Source organism: Chelonia mydas, chromosome 15 (genome assembly GCF_015237465.2).
Source record: "Chelonia mydas isolate rCheMyd1 chromosome 15, rCheMyd1.pri.v2, whole genome shotgun sequence".
Classification (NCBI taxonomy): Eukaryota; Metazoa; Chordata; order Testudines; family Cheloniidae; genus Chelonia; species Chelonia mydas.
In genome coordinates, this window is record NC_057856.1 from 6,005,690 (window position 1) to 6,023,894 (window position 18,205).

The following is an 18,205-nucleotide window of genomic DNA, read 5'->3' on the forward strand; positions in this document are numbered from 1 at the left end:
TGCGTGAGATTCAAGTGAGGACAATCATGACCTTTTCTTACTAGTGAGGAATGTCACATGCAACTGCACAAACTCCCTTTCCCCACAAACCAGTCAATTGCTGCTGCTGTTGCTCACCCATCTCCCCCAACAGTTGCTTATCACTAGATTCACAAAGGAACTTAGGGGTGGTGACATGCAGGGGCCTAGAAAATCACTGGGATTCACAACACTTGAGTTCAGTACCTGGGCTCCCTGCACACTGGAAAGGGAGAGATAGGCACCTCAGAATGGGATCCACAAAAGCCAGCATGGGAGGTGGCTCCCTGCCTCAGCTAGTTAATGGGAGTTTCCAAGACAAGTGCATCCTCTCTGGGAGTTTGGCACCTCCCTCTGTTTGGAATTCTCATCAACAAAATCCTTACTTGGCATTAGGTGCCTACGGGAGGTGGGGGGGAAGCAGGGGTCTTCCCCATCCCAGGAGAGTACCCACCACTGGGCTAAAAGCTATGAGGGACATCCTCCTTCCCCAGCCATTTTGTGTTTGTTCACCTATGGGGGATCTACTCTGGTAGGTGAGCTCTGAGCACACCAGTTCACAGGACAGTTAGATCGAGAGGCACCTATTTCTCTCCAGCGCTTGGTGCCCCCTAACTCTCAATGCACCTGAAACTGACCCAGGCCAGCTATAGAGGAGGAAACCTTCAGCCAGGACCAAGCAACACACAGGAACCCCAGCTTCACTTTGCCAGGAGGAGGAGCAGCAGCAGCCAGGGAGGTGGGAAAGGCCGGGGAAAGGACAGAGTTGTAGACAAAGGAGTGGGAGAGGGAGTTGCTATCAGAGGCTAGGGGTGGAGTAGCTCAGCTTTCATATTACCACTGGCCCTTAGCTGCCAAATGGGTAGTGTGCGGCCACAGAAAAGGGGGCCTATCTAATGCCTCTGGATAGCAGTGCCTCTTCTGCAGCAGCTGGGAGAGTTGGGGGGAAGGGGAGAGAGCGGCTCAGATTTACAGCAGGGTGCAGCTTGCTCCTTACCTTTTGCCAGCCATGCTGGCATAGTGAGGGGGGCAAAACCAACACACTGCCCTCTCCATTTCTATTGCAGCACTGCTGCACCTGCTCTTGGTCCTAAGCTTGTTCCTGCAAACTGCCAACAGGTGGGGTGGGGCCTTATACCTCCTCATTCCCCTGCATTAGGATCAGTGAAAATCTGGGCCAGTTAATAAAAAGATAAATGAAAATGGGGCTTAGAACAGCAAATGCAAGTCAACCTGGGAAGACAGTGGCTGGAAAGTAGTAACAGAAAAAGAGTTTGGTTTAATAGGAGTTGAAATGTTACAGGTATTTAAAGTGGTACTATCTTCATAAAGACAAATCCAGTCTAGCAATGGGTAACTTGCAGGATGTCATGCAAGAACCTGGAGGTGAGTCTCCTTTACATAATTAGGTTGGTTAGATACCAGCTGATGCATGGGCATAGGGGAGCTCTTTGGGGAGATGTCTCAGAGATCACTGTTGGTACCAGCTTAATTGAACACCTTTACTGGTAATCTAGAAGCAGGGAGTAAACATTAATTAATTAAACTTGCCAGGGTACTTCAGGGTAGGTAGCACCCTGGGAAGCTGTGACAATGAAAGAGTTAAGGGTGAGAGCAGACAGCAAATTAGGTAGTAGTAGTTTACAAAAAAAATGTGAAAAAAGGCAATGACCAGATATTGAAAGGTAAGCAGCTAGTGCAGTGGTGCCCCAACTTTTCCTGTTGCATCCTCCCCCCCCCCTTACCTGTCCACACACCCCTCCATTATTGCACAGTTGGCTAAACAGAGGAGCTGGAGGTAGAACTGGGATGAGGGAGGAGATGGAGCTAGATGTGGAGCTGGCCTTGGGGCGGAAAGGGAATGACGCCATGGGGGTGCAGCAGGGGCCGGAGTGGAGCTTGGGCTGGGGTGGGGCACAGGGTGGAGTGGAGCTGGGCTGGGGGCAGAGTGGGTTTGGGTGTCGCTCCCTCCCCACCTCCTGTGGGGACTGGCCTGGGACCCACTGCGTGTCCCCTGAATGTTTCTCTATGCCACCCTAGGGGCCCATGCCCCCTACTAGGGGAAGTGGGATTTTCTGAAGCACCTATGCACCAAATTCTTTCCTGGGTATCTGGCTGGTGAATCTTGCCCACATGCTCAGGGTTCAGCAGATCGCCATATTTGGGGTAGGGAAGGAATTTTCCTCCAGGGCAGATTGGAAGGATTCTCTGCACCTTGAAGTCTTTAAACCATGATTTGAGGACTTCAATAGCTCAGACATAGGTGAGAGGTTTATTGCAGGAGTGGGTGGGTGAGATTCGGTGGCCTGCGTTGTGCAGGAGGTCAGACTGGATGATCATAATGGTCCCTTCTGACCTTGGTGTTTATGAGTCTAAATTCCCATTGATTTTAGTGCTTTTTTTTTTTTAGCATTAGCTATTATAAATCCAGAAGTCTCATCATCCATTTAAATGTCCAAGCCCTCTTTGACAATGCCAGCCAATGGCAATGACTTCCACAAGCTGTTCCATGTGAAAAAAAATTATTTTTATCACTTTAGAATTTGCCATCTTTCCATTTCTTTCTATGTCCCCTTGTTTCTGTTATGACACAGGGAGACCAGATGCTCCCAATGTACCTTCTCTAGTTGGAAGTGACAGAAGAGGAAAAAGATCTGAGTGTATTGATTGATCACAGGATGACTATGAGTTGCAGTTGTGATGTTGCCACAAAAAAAAGGCTAATGCAGTCCTAGTATGCATCAGGTGAGGTATTTCCAGTAGAGACAGGGAAGTGTTAGTACCATTACACAGGGTGGAGGTGAGACCTCATCTGGAATACTGTGTACAATTCTGGTCTCTGGTGTTCAAGGAAGAGGAATTCAAACTGGAACAGGTGCAGAGAAGAGCTACTAGGATGATCCAAGGAATGGAAAACCTACCTTATGAGAGGAGACTCAAAGAGCTTGGCTTGTTTAGCCTAACCAAAAGAAGCTTGAGGGGAGATATTCCTCTCTATAAATACATCAGAGGGATAAATAACTCCTCTCCTTCCCTCATATTTAAGTTAAATACCAATGTGGACACAAGAACAAATGAATATAAACTAGCCATCAACAAGTTTAGGTTTGAAATTAGATTAAGGTTTCTAACCATCAGAGGAGTAAAGTTCTGGAACAGTCTTCTAAGGGGGGCACTGGGGGCAAAACACCTAACTGACTTCAAGACTGTGCTTGGTAAGTTTATGGAGGGGATGAGATGATGAGCCTGCCTACAATGCCATGCAACCAATCTATGACTGCTAGCAGCAAATATCTCCAACAGCTGGTGATGGGACACAGATGGGAAAGGCTCTGAGTTACTACCAAGAATTTCTTTCCCAGATGTCTGGTTGGTGGGTCTCGTCAACTTGTTCAGGGTCTAACTGATCACCATATTTGGGGTCAGGGAGGAATTTCCCCCCACATCAGATTGGCAGAGGTGCTGGTGGAGAGGCTTGCCTTCCTCTGCAGCATGGGGCATGTGTCACTTGCTGGTTTGAACTAGAGTAAATGGTGGCTTCTCTGGAACTTGAAGTCTTCAGACCATGATTTGAGAACTTCAGTAACTCAGCCAGAGGTTAGGGATCTATTACAGGAGTGGGTGGGTGAGGTTCTGTGGCCTGCAATGTACAGGAGGTCAGACTAGATGATCATAATGATGCCTTCTGACCTTAAAGTCTATGAGTCTATTATTTTATAAACATTGATCATATCCATTCTTATTTGTCTCATCTCTAAGGTAACAATCCCAGTCTTGTCACTCTCTCTTCATAAGACACCTTTTCCAGGACACTGATCCTTTTCATTGCTCTTCTATCAGACCCCTCTAGTTCTGCAATATCCTGGGTGAGACAGGGTGACTAGTCCTACCCCTAGTATCCTGATAAGGCTGGTCCATTGATTTGTATAAAGGCATTGAATATTTTCTGTATTATTCACCATCCTATTCCTTATGTGTCTGCTGACCATTCTTCTTCCCGCTACCCAGAACACACAGGTTCACAGACAGATTCTTGAGCTGAAGAAGTATGTAGTTTATTTGCTGCTTCAGTGAGTGATCAGTTCACTGAAACAGGGCACAGCATAGGGTTAAATGCAAGTGCATAGCCTCATTCAGGTACTCAAAAATATATTATTACAAAGTTACTCATTATGTATTGTATAAACACTTTTCTGCCTAATGCTAGGATTAGTTTGCTAACTCAGTTGTTTACCTAATTGAACTGCTGACCCAGGTGAACACCTGATCAGATTGCTGGCTCAGCTTTTCACCTGGCTGTTCTCCCTCCCTGCCAGACAAGCAGGCATCTTTTCACATACCCAAACACCAAACATATATGTCTATATTTCACATATCCTAGAGCATCCCAACATCTGGCTGGCCTCTTTGGCTGCAGCTAGCTACCCACTGAGCCAAGGTATCCGTTGAGCAGTCCTCAGCGATGCCCAGGTGACTGTCCTGATTTGAGAGAGTGCAGTCACATACTGTTTGTGGGGTTCTCCTTGTCTGAAGGTAAGAGAGTCCGATTACAGCTGTAAGTTAATTTGGGATGTTAGATGGGGTGAGATCTGAGTTACTACAGAGAAGTCTTTCCTGGGTATCTGGCTGGTAACTCTTGTCCATATGATCAGGGTTTAGCTGATCGCCATATTTGGGGTTGGGAAGGAATTTTCCTCCAGGGCAGACTGGATGAGGCCTTGGAGGTTTTTCACCTTCCTCTGTAGCATGGGGCACGGGTCACTTGCTGGAGGATTCTCTGCTTCTTGAAGTCTTTAAACCACGATTTGAAGTGGTGTCAATAGCTCAGACATAGGTGAGAGGTTTTTCGCAGGGGTGGGTGGGTGAGATTCTGTGGCCTGCGTTGTGCAGGAGGTCAGACTAGACGATCATAATGGTCCCTTCTGACCTTAGTATCTATGAATTTATTAATTTATACATCTGGTGCCCTCAACTCCCATGCTTTCCTTTCTATCTCTGGTCCCTCCCTTTATTATTATTATTTATATTAGTATCCGGTATATGTTGGGCACTTTCCAAACACTCAGGGAGTGCAGTCTCTCCTCGGAGAAGCTCCCACTATAAGGGCAGACGGACAGGTAGACAGTGGTTAGGAGAAGGGGAAGAACATTAGGGCAAGGTGCATACAAGTCACCTCAATTCACAGTAGTGGGAGCATGTCAGAGATTGGGCAGGGGCCTTGCAGTTGAGCTCAGGGAGGTCCTACCATGAAGTCACAGAGAGGATTGGGCACGAATCTGACAAATGGAGTGCCAATGCTGGGGGCACTGGCAGAGTGGGGGGTGGATCTGAGATGAAGCGAAGCTTGGCAAGAGAATATAAGCAAGGAGGGTCTGAGTTCCGTATAGGGTTAGAAGGTGCCTGTTCTAGAGATAAAGGGAAGGAGAAAGATGGAGCAGTCGCTAGAGAGGCAGCAAGAATCAAAGACTATTTTGAGGGTAGGAAGAACAAGGCATATTTATATTTTAAGGGGTAGGGACAAAGAACAATGAGAGGTTGATAAGCAATGTGAGGGAAGGGGTGGGCATGGAGGCGATGGAGCTAAGGAGGTGGGTAGGCATAGGATCACTATGGCATGGGGAGGCATTAGAGGTAGAAGACAAGTCAGGGAGGGGGAGAAATCAACAGATTTTGTCAGGTTTTTTTTCTTTGGAGAAATCAGCAAGATCCTGTGCAGAGACAGAGGAAGAGGCAGGGCCACAAACCACAGATAAGTGACAGGACTGTGGGCATGAGAGGCTGTGAGGGGCCAAAGTATTGGTTTTGGACAGGGAGGTGCCAGAGCTAAAGCAGGAGAGAAAACACGTGTTGTAGAGAAAGTCTCTGAGATCATGGGACTCCCGCCAATGGTGTTGAGCACGGGAATCGAGCCAGGGAAGTGGGTACACGAGAGCAGAGTGCTGGCAGAGAACAACTGTGTACTGAAGAGAGGTTAGGGCACTGAGAGGAGTGAGCTGAAGTCGGCTGGGAAGTCAAGGGCCTCAATAGACTGGAGGTTGCAGAAGGTCCAGGTGGAGGGGTAGAGTGTCACATTTTGAGCTGCAACCCAGACCATTGAGAGGTTGTGTTACCACCTGTCCTGTAACCCTGAGTGTCTTAAAAGGCTCTGCTGCTGTAGTTCCTTAAACCCAGGGTTGTGAGTTCAATCCTTGAGGGGGCCATTTAGGGATCTGGGGCAAAAATTGGAGATTGGTCCTGCTTGAGCAGGGGGTTGGACTAGATGATCTCCTGAGGTCCCTTCCAACCCTGATATTCTATGATTCCCTGTCTGGATTCTCCCAGCCATCAGACAAGCATGCACTGAATGTCTGTGTGATAAGCAACCCTGCTTCAGCAACTCTGACTCCAGCAGCCTGCATGTTACATCACAGTCATACACTGTGGGGGTTACTACTAGCCAAGTGACCCCAACACACCTCCAGTTCTGAATTTCCCGAAAACTGTTTGCCCTGAAGTATCCAGCCCTGTCCTGGACCACTCAGAAATAATGTTTGTTTGCTCCTTGAAAGAGGCAAAAGCACATTACCCCAGTTAGGTTAATAAGCTGTTAATACACCCTTCCCTTCAAGCACCGCACTGAGTTGGTTCATTGTGAAAATAAAACAAATGCATTAACAAAAGGACATAGGTAAGTGATACCAAGTAGAAGGAATAAAGTTAGAAAGAATTACTAACACACAAAAATAGAGATTTAATTCAGCAAACTACAGCCTTGGTTCAAGATAGATTTCTTACCATTCTTTTTTTTCCCAGCCATTGCTGACTTTCTCAGAAGCCCAAGATGCTGGTTTCTCTTGTCTTCCTTGGTGAAAGATCTTTGCTGAAGCAGGTTTCTCTCCCAGAGATGTCAAACCCCTTGGCAGAAGGACCCATCTTTCTCATCTTGCTAGAGGCTCTGGCTCCTTGTGTCTGTCTAGTGATGGATGCCAGGACCACATCTTCTCTCTCCTTGTATCTTCCCTAACTCACTGTTTTTTCCCCAGTCTCAGGATGACCTCATGCTGTTCTTCCTTTCCTGTGGGTTTCCCATCCCCCTGCCAATTCTTATGTAACAGGGCTTCCATTGTATTGATTCCACGCTGCTACCTTCCCTCAAGAAAACCTGTTTCTCCCTGTGTTTGGTCACAGACTTTAAATCATTATATCAGCGAGTATCCATATTTCCTCACATAGCGTTAATCCATAGATTCACCATGTTATTAATCACCAGTATGTCATCAGCTTTCAGCAGAGACTGTACTCGATGCACTTTTATAATATTGTGTACAATCAGTTGATCTAATTACTTATCATTTGAGACCCCTGGTCTCATAGTTTAGAGGCTATCTCCCCCACTCAGTAGATCGATGGCTTTCATATGAGTGTGCTTTCATTGTCTCTGCCTAACAACCAAGCAGGTCCAACAAACAAATATATATTCCTTTGTCTAGGGCAGACTGGGCTTATGCATTGCTTGCCAAACACATTTTAAAGAACAGAATTCTAGCACATATCCATAACTCTTTGTAGACACACACTCCACACATACATGCACCTCCTGCAAGAATATTAATGATCAGTGAGTAATTCATTTTCCAGTGATATCTTACATGCCACCGTTTGGGTATATAGCATGAGAACAGTGTGTTAGGTGTGGAATGTCAGGCTTGATGAGTTGCTGACAGAGCAGTGAACCACCAATGGGCCTCCGTGTCACACAGGGTCAAAGAGTTTTTGGTGAGAAGCAGGTCAAATGACCATTTAGGAGAGTGGATCCAGGACTGATGATCACAGGAGGAAATGAGAGTGAGGAGGGAGCTGCTAATGCGCAGGTGTGGCATTGATGTGGAAAGGGAAGTCTCTACGGATGCAGGGTGGGGAGAGTGAGAAGAAAGGAAACGGGTAAGCCAGGTGTTGAAATCCAAGGGGAAGCTGTTTGTGGAGGAGATAGGGGAGTAGAGAAAAGCCATAGGAAGCAGGAGGGGAGAGTATAGCCTGATGGAATGCAACTCAACCGTAGGAGGGGAATGGAGAAAAGGCCAAGAAATGTCAGGATGGGGAGGAGTCAGACATGCCCATAATGGTCCTTAGGGAGACTCTGGTGTGTGAGACAGAGCTAGTGCTGGGGTGATGAGTGCTATGGGTGCGGCAGATGACTGCTGCCCTATTCTGCCCCCTATGAAAGTGTTGGTTCTTCTCACCACTCTTGGTCCATGAGTCCTTTTGAATTCAATTATTATTCATGTCCTAGGAGTTACATATTCATTTATTCACTCGACAGTTAGATGGAGGCACCTCACTGTATGCAGTTCAGGAGGAAAGCAGGCTGAGACCTGCCATTGGATCCCGGAGCACAAAGAACCCATTGTTCTAGCCTAATGGGGAATCACAAAGTCCCTTGGAATGGAGAAACTGCCTTGGCTGGGGACCAGAGGTGCTCCAGGCGAGGGCTGTAAATACCCTGATTCTGTTGCACTCTGTGCGACCTCCCCTTTCCTATTAGATTTCCTGAAACCCCTCCAGGGTTTGCAGTTTGTCTGGGCATTTTGGGGCTGCACTGATGGTGTTGATGGGGGGATTGAGGCCCCTGTGCAGAACTGGTATTTCTCCAAGGGCAGAGGTGATGGTGAGAGCAGGGGGATTAAGAACTATGTACCTTTAGAGTTTTTGAGCATGCAGGGCAGGTTTCCTCTTTAAGGAACATTTGCCTCCCCCCCCCCGCCCAATCTTCTCCCCGCCATTAAACTGAGGGCAGCTACTTGTCCCGATCAAGCTGTGAGTTTCTATCTTTTGTATTTTTCCATACCAGGAACAAAGGGTCACTCAATGACTTAACAACAGCCCACAAAACTGCAAGAAATTAAGGAAATACTTCATTACACGGTATGTGGTCCTGCTGTGGAATTCACCGCCACAAGAGCAAGAGGTTACAAAGTCCAACCCTGCTGCTTGATTTTAAAACAGGGCTGTGTACTTCTGACCCATCATATTTGTAGTCATGCATGATTAGACAGGATTAATCCAACCTTACGCTTCAGGATATGAAACTGATCGTTCAGGGTCCAGGAAGGGAACTTCGCTCCCATCTCCAGCACGGCAGATGCATGAAAGTGGGGTTCACCTTATGCTGAAGTATTAGGTACTGGCATTCAGCGGAGGAAGGACACTAATTACCAGTCTTGACGGTCTGACCCAGTATAGCAGTTTCCACGGCCTGAATGCACAATAGGCGTTAGGTACCTAAGTCCCTGTTTTGGCATCACTTCAGTCAGGAGCAGTGGGAGCTCCCTAAAATTGAGGGGCCACCGATGCCTAAAACATGGTCCCTACCCTTTCCTCCCAAGCCCCCACCCTCACACTGCCCCTCCCCCTGAGTCCCTGGCATTGTGCTGCCCATTCCCCCTAGGTCTACTCCTCACATTGCCCCCCCCCTCAGGCTCCGCCTCACATCACCCCTTCTCCCTGAGCCCCCGCCCCCGCACCGCCTCTTCCCCAAAGGCCCCACTCCTGTGCCATGTCTTCCCCACCAAGATCCCACCCCTTACTCACGTCTCTCCGCCCCTCCCCCATCACTCATCCTTACAGCCCGTAAAAAGTGCTCTTTTCAAAGGGATGGGGCCATGGCCTTCTGGCCCCCTCTGTTCTGGTGCCCCTGACTTCAAGACAGAACCCATCCCATCCCACCTCCCCGCTGCCAAACCATGTACTTTGCGGTCAGAGTTCCCTAGGTATCTCTGGGTATGCGCCCTACTGCCTTCCTGGGGGCATCTGGGCACCTGCCTCCCACCTAAGCCCCAGAGCGATTCACAAAACGGGGGGAGGACATGCATTCAGCTGACCTAGTCAGGTGGGGGGACTGATTTGGCAGGCATGTCCAGAGGCCACTTATTGGGTCAGGCCCCTCAGGTGAGTTCACACAAAATGATGGAGGAGGACTTTTAGCCCGGTGCTTACAGCACTCAGCTGGGATGTGGGAGACCCTTGGTTCAAATCCCCTCTCTGCCTGATGGAGAGAGAGGATTGGAACAGGAATCTCTCACTGCTCAGGTGAATACCCTAACCATAGGCGCCGACTCCGTGGGTGCTCTGGGGCTGGAACACCCACAGGGAACAAATGGTGGGTGCTGACTACCCACCAGCAGCCCCCAGTGCCGCCCGCCAGCAGGCCCTGCGGATCAGCACCTCCCCCTCCCTCCCCGTGCCTCCCTGTTTCGTGGCGTGCAGGAGGCTCTGGAGGGGAGGAGCGAAGATGTGGTGTGCTCGGGGGAGGGGCGGAACTGGGTGGGAAGAAGTGAGGTGGGGTGGAGCGGGGGCGGGAAGTGGCAGGGTGGGGCCTTGGGGGAAGGGGTGGTGTGGGGGCGGGGCCTGGGACAGAGACAGGGATTGAGCACCCCCCACCACTTTGAAAAGTCAGTGCCTGTGATCCTAACCATTGGAATATGGGATGTTCTGAGATTGGGAATTCCTCAGCCTCTCCTGCTGAAGCTGTTCCACTGTGGAATAACAATTAAGAAGAGTCAATGGAGCAGGGGGAGTATCTGGATCTGCAAACACCGGTTTATAGCATCATTCTCATGCCTGTTCTCTCCCTCAGGCCAATGTTTCCATGTTGACTCACTGGAAGAGATGGATTGTGAACTTCTTTCACATTATTACAACTGACTGCTGCAGTAGTCAATCAATCAATCAAATGTGCCAGACTTTACCAATTTAAAAGTCTCTGGCTGTGAGCAAGTTTCTTTGCAGGGTTCCAAGTGAACTTCATTGACTCATTCAGTTCACATCAGTGGCACAGTGAGCTGATTTCTTCCTAACCTAAAACACTGTGAAGGGCAAACGGGGATTTTCCAAAATACACTTATGTAATATAATTATTGGCAATCAATGTGGTTTCCTGGAAAATAATTCTTGTTAAATAAGTTTGAAAATTGTCCTCTGGCAATATTATAAATTAACTGATAAAGGAAACAGGTTTGATATAATATTGCATTTTTGTAAAGCATTTGATTGTAAAACGATCAATAGCACATATAAAATGGACTGAAAACAGGCTGTCACAGGCCAAAGGTAAAGAAGACACATCATTGGAATGTGTGAAAATGAAGTGCCCCTACCGGCTCAGAACAAGATTACCCACAGGCCGGAAGTCTGTCTGGGAAGCTGTGAAAGGTGACCCTCCCTGGCAGTGGAGCCTAGTGGTCAGGCAGAGTATGACCAGAGGTCCGCCTGTCATCTACAGCTCCGTCCTGTGGGGCTGGTCCCTTCTTTTGCAGCTCAGCCCTCCAGCCAGGTCACATATTCTAGTTCAGCCCTTTTGGGATATACAGAGAGAAAAATCCAATAGCAGAGATCTTTTTGTGCCCACAAGGGCTTCAGGACTTTCTCCTTAGCTCTGGGACTGGGGATCTCGTTCCTTGTGTATTGAGGGCCTTTCCCAGCTGGATTTTCCACTGAAGAGTAGACTCCTGTTGTCATCCCACCTTCAGGGGTTGGTAGGGGAGCCCAGGCCCACACTCTCCACCAGGCCCCAATCCAGGGCCCAGCAGTGGGTAGCTAAGTTCTGACCTTGGGGAGCTAAATAGGATCACTTCTTACCTGAGTTCCCCTTTTTCCCCCCCTCACAGGACAAATTAAATTACTGAACTGAAAATAGTCCCTGGCCTTCCTAAACAGCGACCAGTCTCTTTTGCAGGCTTGGTGTGTCAGGTCTCAGGAAATAGGAGCTGTTAGGCTATTATTTCCGCAGAGCACCAATTTGTTCCCTTTCCCTGCTTGTCCTCTTCTGAACCTCTCTTCTTCCCCTTTTAAGCTCTGCCTTCAGCTTGTGCAGGCTTTGCAAGGGCTGCTGGGCAGGGCCACCTGGGCCCAGAGCTGCTCCTTAACCCCTTCCACACCCCCAGTGTGGGGTTTGTACACTCCGTCACTGATACTCTTCAGAGTGTTCCCACATAAACCATTGTGATGCAAAGGATTAGAAAATGAAAGATAAAGACAAAGGCCTGAGTCTCCATTCTGCTAAGGCCACAGTACAAAGTGGCCTTCAAGTGGGAGGAAAGGCCAGTGAATTCCCAGTGTAGGAGAACTCTGCGCTGGTGGGGATCTGGCAAAGGCAGCTCTGAGGCCTTTTATGACAGCTACACCCCTATCCCAGGGTAAAAAGGAGGAGAGGGCTGTGTGTGGAGAGTTTTGGGGTGGCACACAAGCAAGCAGGGAGCACATGCTAGAGTGGAGCTGCCTTTGATGTAGGGCTAGTTATTATTAATGTATTACTGGTATATTATTCTCTACTCATATTCTTCCCTAGAAACTTCACACAGATGTGGATCAAATTGCAGAAGAGAATGGATTCCTTTGGGACTCTATGACTGAGGACTTTGGAGCTGGAGAAGCAGGAGACCATGATAACAGTCTTAGAGGGGTAATGGAAGCTATCACAGCACAATCCCCCAACCCCTGCTGTGTCTCTGAGCTGCATCATGGCTGACATGTCAACTGATGTGGAGAGGTGCAGTGATATCAATGTGGATTTCTGGCCCTTGTCACTGGCCAAGAGAATCATCCCTCACTGCTGTTGTTCCAGGCAGATGGGTGAATGCAGAAATTGGTGGTCCCTGGTGGACTTATTGGTTGATGTGGCATGTAGAGCATCGGCTCAGAAGTGAATAGGCATGAGGTGTCCTATAGTGGAGTATTTTGATTTCTAGATTTCCAGAGCGAGGTGTTACTTCACTAGTTAACTCTAATATGAAATAGAAAGACGTAACTTATTGAGCAAACATTTAGACTTGGATTCTCAAAGTCTCCTAAGAGCTGTAAATTTCCCATTCTCTTTTGTTGTAAAAGGGAACCGGGTATTGCCATAGTTGCATGGCTAGCTGCAGCTCTGTGCCTTTCTGGTCTCGCTCAGCACACCCCCTCAGGAGATAAGCCTCTGTCAGGGTGGAATCTCACAATTCTCCTACTCTTAAACTGGAACCTGGATACACTACTTCACGTACACCAACCACCTGTGTTCTCTACAAGCTGAGTTGGAGAGAGAGAGTTTCCTGTTAAGTTACAAGAACAGAACTGACCCAACTCACATACTCTTAGAAAGCCCAGATCCTTCTGGGGGTCTCATTCTAGTTCTGTCTGATTCCTCTCCAGAGTCTGTCCTTATTTAAGCCACACAACCTCCCTTTGTCCCCCTGGATTCTGTACCCAGTAGGTGCGGATCATGATGCTGTGCCTCACCCACCCTCTTCAAACCAGTTTAGGGGCTGCCTAGGAGGTCAGGCTAGAACCATTAAGGCTAGTGGGCTTGGCACGGTCTCTTAACTGGAAGCTGTTAGGTGACTGTTAGACAGAGACATCTCCTCCTCCCATCCCTGCCCTGTGGCTATGCCCTAACTGCAAACAAAGGTGTGTTCTTCCATTGAGAGACTATCTTGATATAAAACCCCAGTGGAGATGAGATGCAGTTCTTTTTACCTTGATATAGTTAGTCAAGGTCCACACTATAGCACCACCTGGAATATACCTTGACTAGCTACCTGGAATTAAAACGACTGTGCCTTGTCTCCACACTGATTTTACAGCAAGATGGCTATCTTGAGTTCACTATCTCCATGTAAAAAACACACTTTTTGTAATAAAGACATTGCCTAGATGTGTAGGCTCTGCTACCCAGCTAGGTCCCTGGGGGAAATATCCATCCCTACCTATGGTATAGAAACACCATGCAAATATGGGACCCAGATACAGCGTTGTTACTGCTTTTGACCCGAGTGGTTAGCCAGTAATTAGGGTCTAGCAGATTATTTTCGGGAGCCTAAGAAATTGATGCAGTTAGGTATTTCTTGGATGCAATCCTGTTTACTTACAAAGAATGCATACAGTCCTGTTTCCCAGAACACAGTAGGAATCAAACAGATGGAGGCAGATTCTTTGCTCTCAGTGCCAAGCCTTTTTCCAGCTCCAGCCCTTTATCCACAAGCTCTTTCATCTTTTCTGAAGGTCATGCTACAAGACCTTTTCCGGATGTGGCTAGGGCTTCCTTACTGCCTTCTCTGTGCACTTCAGTGGTGTTTCTGCTGCTTCTCTCTTTCTCTCACATAGACATACAGCTGCAATCCAGTCAAACCCCTGCCCCAGCATTTGTTATCAGATCCCCTGGAAAACCCCGTGGACCATATGGCACAGCCACTGCCCAGGCTTGCAGGCGGCCTAGTCCCTGTTTCAGCTTTCACTAACCAAAGGGGCATGTAATTGTTCCCTCACTTGACCTAAATGGAAGTCAACTATCCTGCCCAACAACTTCCATGAGGAGGTGTGATTGCCCAACACCCAACATGACGACACTCCTGTCTCAGCTCCGGTCATCATCTCTATGGAGTCCCAGCTGGTGATGCCCTATGTGACCCATCCAACTATTGACGTGTTTACATAGTGTTTTTCTGTCAGGATATTTCCACATCACAAACCCAAATTGGTTTTTACTCCCATACAAACCTCCCCTGAGTTCTTCTCTTCCTGCCCAATTTCGTTTCACCCACCTGAGAGGGGCCTCTTTCAATGAGCTCTTGAGGAACAAAGACCTGCGCACACCCAATCGCACTTTCCTACTACAGTACAAAGGCAATAATATTTGCAAACCTCACCTTTGAGCAGAGCTCAAAGTCTGTAGACAGCCCTCTCTTCAATCCTTCTGTAGCGTGGTGTACATACCGTGTACACAGTTCAGCACTGAAGAGGTAAAACCAAGAAATGGGCCTGTCTCATCATGCAAAGACTACATTAGCTGCCAGCTCTACAAAGAAGGACCTTCATCTTTTTTTTTTTTTTTCCAATGAAGGCTTTATCAACCCTAGGGAACTTTAGTAAAAAAAATTCTCACTAATGTTACCACTGGTTCAGCTGCACCAGTAATTGCACTGATGGGAGGCCTAGTATAGAAAGTTTTCCAGCTCAGCAGCAGTGTTCAGGATCTCGAAATTTAGACTTAGTCTCCTCAGCAGTGTTAACTGACACTGAAAAAAACTGCCAGAGCCTGAAAGCCATCTACACTAGGGCTCCTACCAGTGCTATTACTGGTGTTACCAGAGGTAGAACCTGTGACAATTTTTTTACTAAAATTCCTTATAGTAGACATGGGCTAAGAGACCACCCAGAACTTTGGTGGAGCAAAGCTCTGCTACCCTCCACAATGAGTATTGTGCATAATGCATGGCTCAGTCATGGTAAAAAACAGATAATTTCACACTATGGTCATGCAGCCTTGTGGAACCTTCTGCAGCACATTAACTGCTGGTTAGCTGGAAGTGTCTACACCCAAATTTCACTCTTGCTGACATAACTGCCCCACTACGCTGACATAATAACTCCATCTTCATGGGTGGCGTAGAGTCACGGTCAATGTAGTTAGGTTAGGTCAACACTGTGTTGCTTATATTGACTGTTACTGGCTTTCAGGAACCGCCCCACACTGACAGTACAATCGACACTTGTGCTCCTGGTGAGGACGTGCACCACCGACACAAGGAGCGAAGTGTAGACATGCACAAGCAATATAATAACTGCAGCTGTTATATGCCAAAAGATGTTAGGTCAACTTTATTTTATAGTGTAGACATGGCCTAAGGTACCCATGCAAATATGAGTCTCTGTGGACAAAGGAGGAGCCTCGTGAGCAGATATGTGGGAGTACGTACTTCCCTATCTGCTGAATTAACAGGCAGAGCAACACATCGATGGCACTTTACAACAGTGGTTCTCAACCTTTTTTCATTTTACAGACCCCTAAAAAATTTTGAATGAAGGTGTGGGCCCCTTTGGAAATCTATGGTCTGTATATATAGTAGAATTCTGTTCAGTCAGTTTTCAATCTGTCTTTTGCAGACCCCTTAGACATAGTCTGGGTCCATGGACCACTGCTATGCAAAACCAGTTGGGCAGTATATGACACTAGACAGCTCCAGAAGGTGCTAACTAGTGCAGCACTTCACAAAAATCTGGTGGCTCACACAATAATCAGTATCACTAAAGTAATTTTCAAAACAATTGTCCCTAGCAAAAAGGTACCATGGATGCTTCATCTGTCCCCTCCATTACACAGCACCTCTCAGCTCCCCCTCATTCCTCTTCCTCAGAACACCTCCCAGCTCCTCCCCCCACCTCCACTGCACCTTTCAGCTCCCCCCATCCCTCTTCCTCAGAACACCTCCCAGCTCCCCCCACACTGCACCTCTCAGCCCCCCATCCCTCTTCCTCAGAACACCTCACAGCTCCTCCCCACCCCCCACTGCACCTCTCAGCTCCCGCCCATCCCTCTCCCTCAAGACACCTCCCAGCTTCCCCCCACTGCACCTCTCAGCCCCCCTCATTTCTCTCACTCAAAAACACCTCCCCGCTCCCCCCACACCCCGCTACACCTCTCAGCTCCCCCCATCCCTCTCCCTCAAGATACCTCCCAGCTCCCCCCCCCCACACTGCACCTCTCAGCCCCCCTCCTTCCTCTCTCTCAGGACACCTCCCAGCTACCGCCCCCCCCACACACAGTGCACCTCTCAGCTCCCCTTCATCCCTCTCCCTCAGGACACCTCCCAGCTCCTCACTCCTCCCCAACTTCAGCTCTCAGCTCCCCCCCGCATCCCTCAGGACACCTCCCAGCTCCCCACACACACACACTGCACCTCTCAGCTCCACCTGCTCCCTGTGCCTCATGGCTCCACTCCCTGCCATGTGCCTCTGGGCTCCACCCCAACCCTTTACAGTGTGGCTCCATTTCACCTCCCCACACAACCATCCATTTTCACCCCACCCACTCCTCTTTATGGCACCCCCCTGGTCAACCTCACCCCTTCCCCATCCTGGCAACTCACTGCTTCACCCCACACTGGGTGCCTCTGGGACAGCCCCTTTGCTCTAGGTAGGGAGCTGTGTTCCCTTTTGCTGTGCCTTTCTGGAGTCTGGGGCTCCGTGGTAACGAGGTTTGTTCAGAATGGATGTAGGTCTATTTTGATCAAGGAAAATTAGATTTCTAAGAAATAAGGGGTTTATAAACACCAAGTTTCTTAACTTTTTTAATCCGATTGGCTTGATGTACTTGGACTGCATTCCAGCATATTTTAAGCCCTTTTTAACCCTACTAAAAGAGGTTCTTAAGCTTAATGTGAATGCGATCTAATGTTTTGCAATTTTTTAAGCAGTCACATATGACTGTACTTCTGTTTACTCAATAACAGGTGTTCTGAGGCTGACTTCTGTTGGACTAACAAAAGGGGGAACTTTTGTACTGAAGACCAGGACTCTTGCCATCTAAGACCTGAGGTGGTCAGGAATGAGAAATCAGTTCTCTCTCATGGCAAAGCAACTACGGTTCTGCTGGTACATATAATGGAAGGACACATGAATTAACCCAATAATTTGAGTATTTTTTAAAGAAAAATAAAAAAGTAGATGAAGTGGTTTATTTATATTATTTGTGAATGCTAATATTGTACAAAAGAGCATCACCTCAGTATATGCCATGCTCAGAATTGCCAGCTTCAAGAATTAAAAAATGATGAATCAGGCCCCCACAATTAAAGATCAGCTTAAAATGATGACATTTTTAAAGATGTGCTAACTAAAAGAATAAAGACTATGTGCTAACTACTTATGTTAAACTATCTGTTTGATCTTGTAATTAGCTGTGACACTATACCTACCCTTCCCAGATCTGAGGAAGAGCTCTGTGTAGCTTGAAAGCGTGTCTCTCTCACAAAGAGATATTGTTTCAATAAAAGATATCACCTCGCCCACCTTGTGTCTCTAATATCCTGGGACCCACATGGCTACAACAACACTGCATACAACTATGGAAGATCTTCCAAAAAGGGAAGATTTGAGGCTGGTCAATAATTGATGGGGTTACTAGAGCTGAGATTGTTTCTTGAGCAAGGTCACAATATTGCCTGTTTTAAGGATGGTTGTCACACTGCTCTTTTGAAGCAATTTACAGTCCTTTTCCATAATGGACCTATTACCTCCCCACAAGTTTTCACTCACCATGAGGATCCGGGGGGCAGATGGAAAGTGTACAGCGGTGCCTTCGGGGCTGAGCCTGGGAGCAGTGCAGTTCTGAAAGGGGGGTGAGGGAGAATACAGTTGTGTTGTGAATCCGGCAGAGGATCAGGGACAGGGGAGCGTA

The 18,205-nt window shown here is 47.8% G+C and overlaps 1 protein-coding gene and 1 long non-coding RNA gene across 3 annotated transcripts in view; one reads left to right on the forward strand and one right to left on the reverse strand.

The window, feature by feature from the left end:
- The window catches only part of AIFM3 (apoptosis inducing factor mitochondria associated 3), a 117,785-nt gene that overhangs the window by 74,095 nt on the left and 25,485 nt on the right, over positions 1-18,205 (reverse strand). The gene's annotated exons all lie outside the window — the stretch shown is intronic.
- Positions 1,210-17,720, forward strand: LOC122463063. Its single transcript, XR_006286040.1, has 3 exons — positions 1,210-1,404; positions 12,341-12,454; positions 17,259-17,720. It is a non-coding gene; the product is annotated as an uncharacterized LOC122463063 (long non-coding RNA).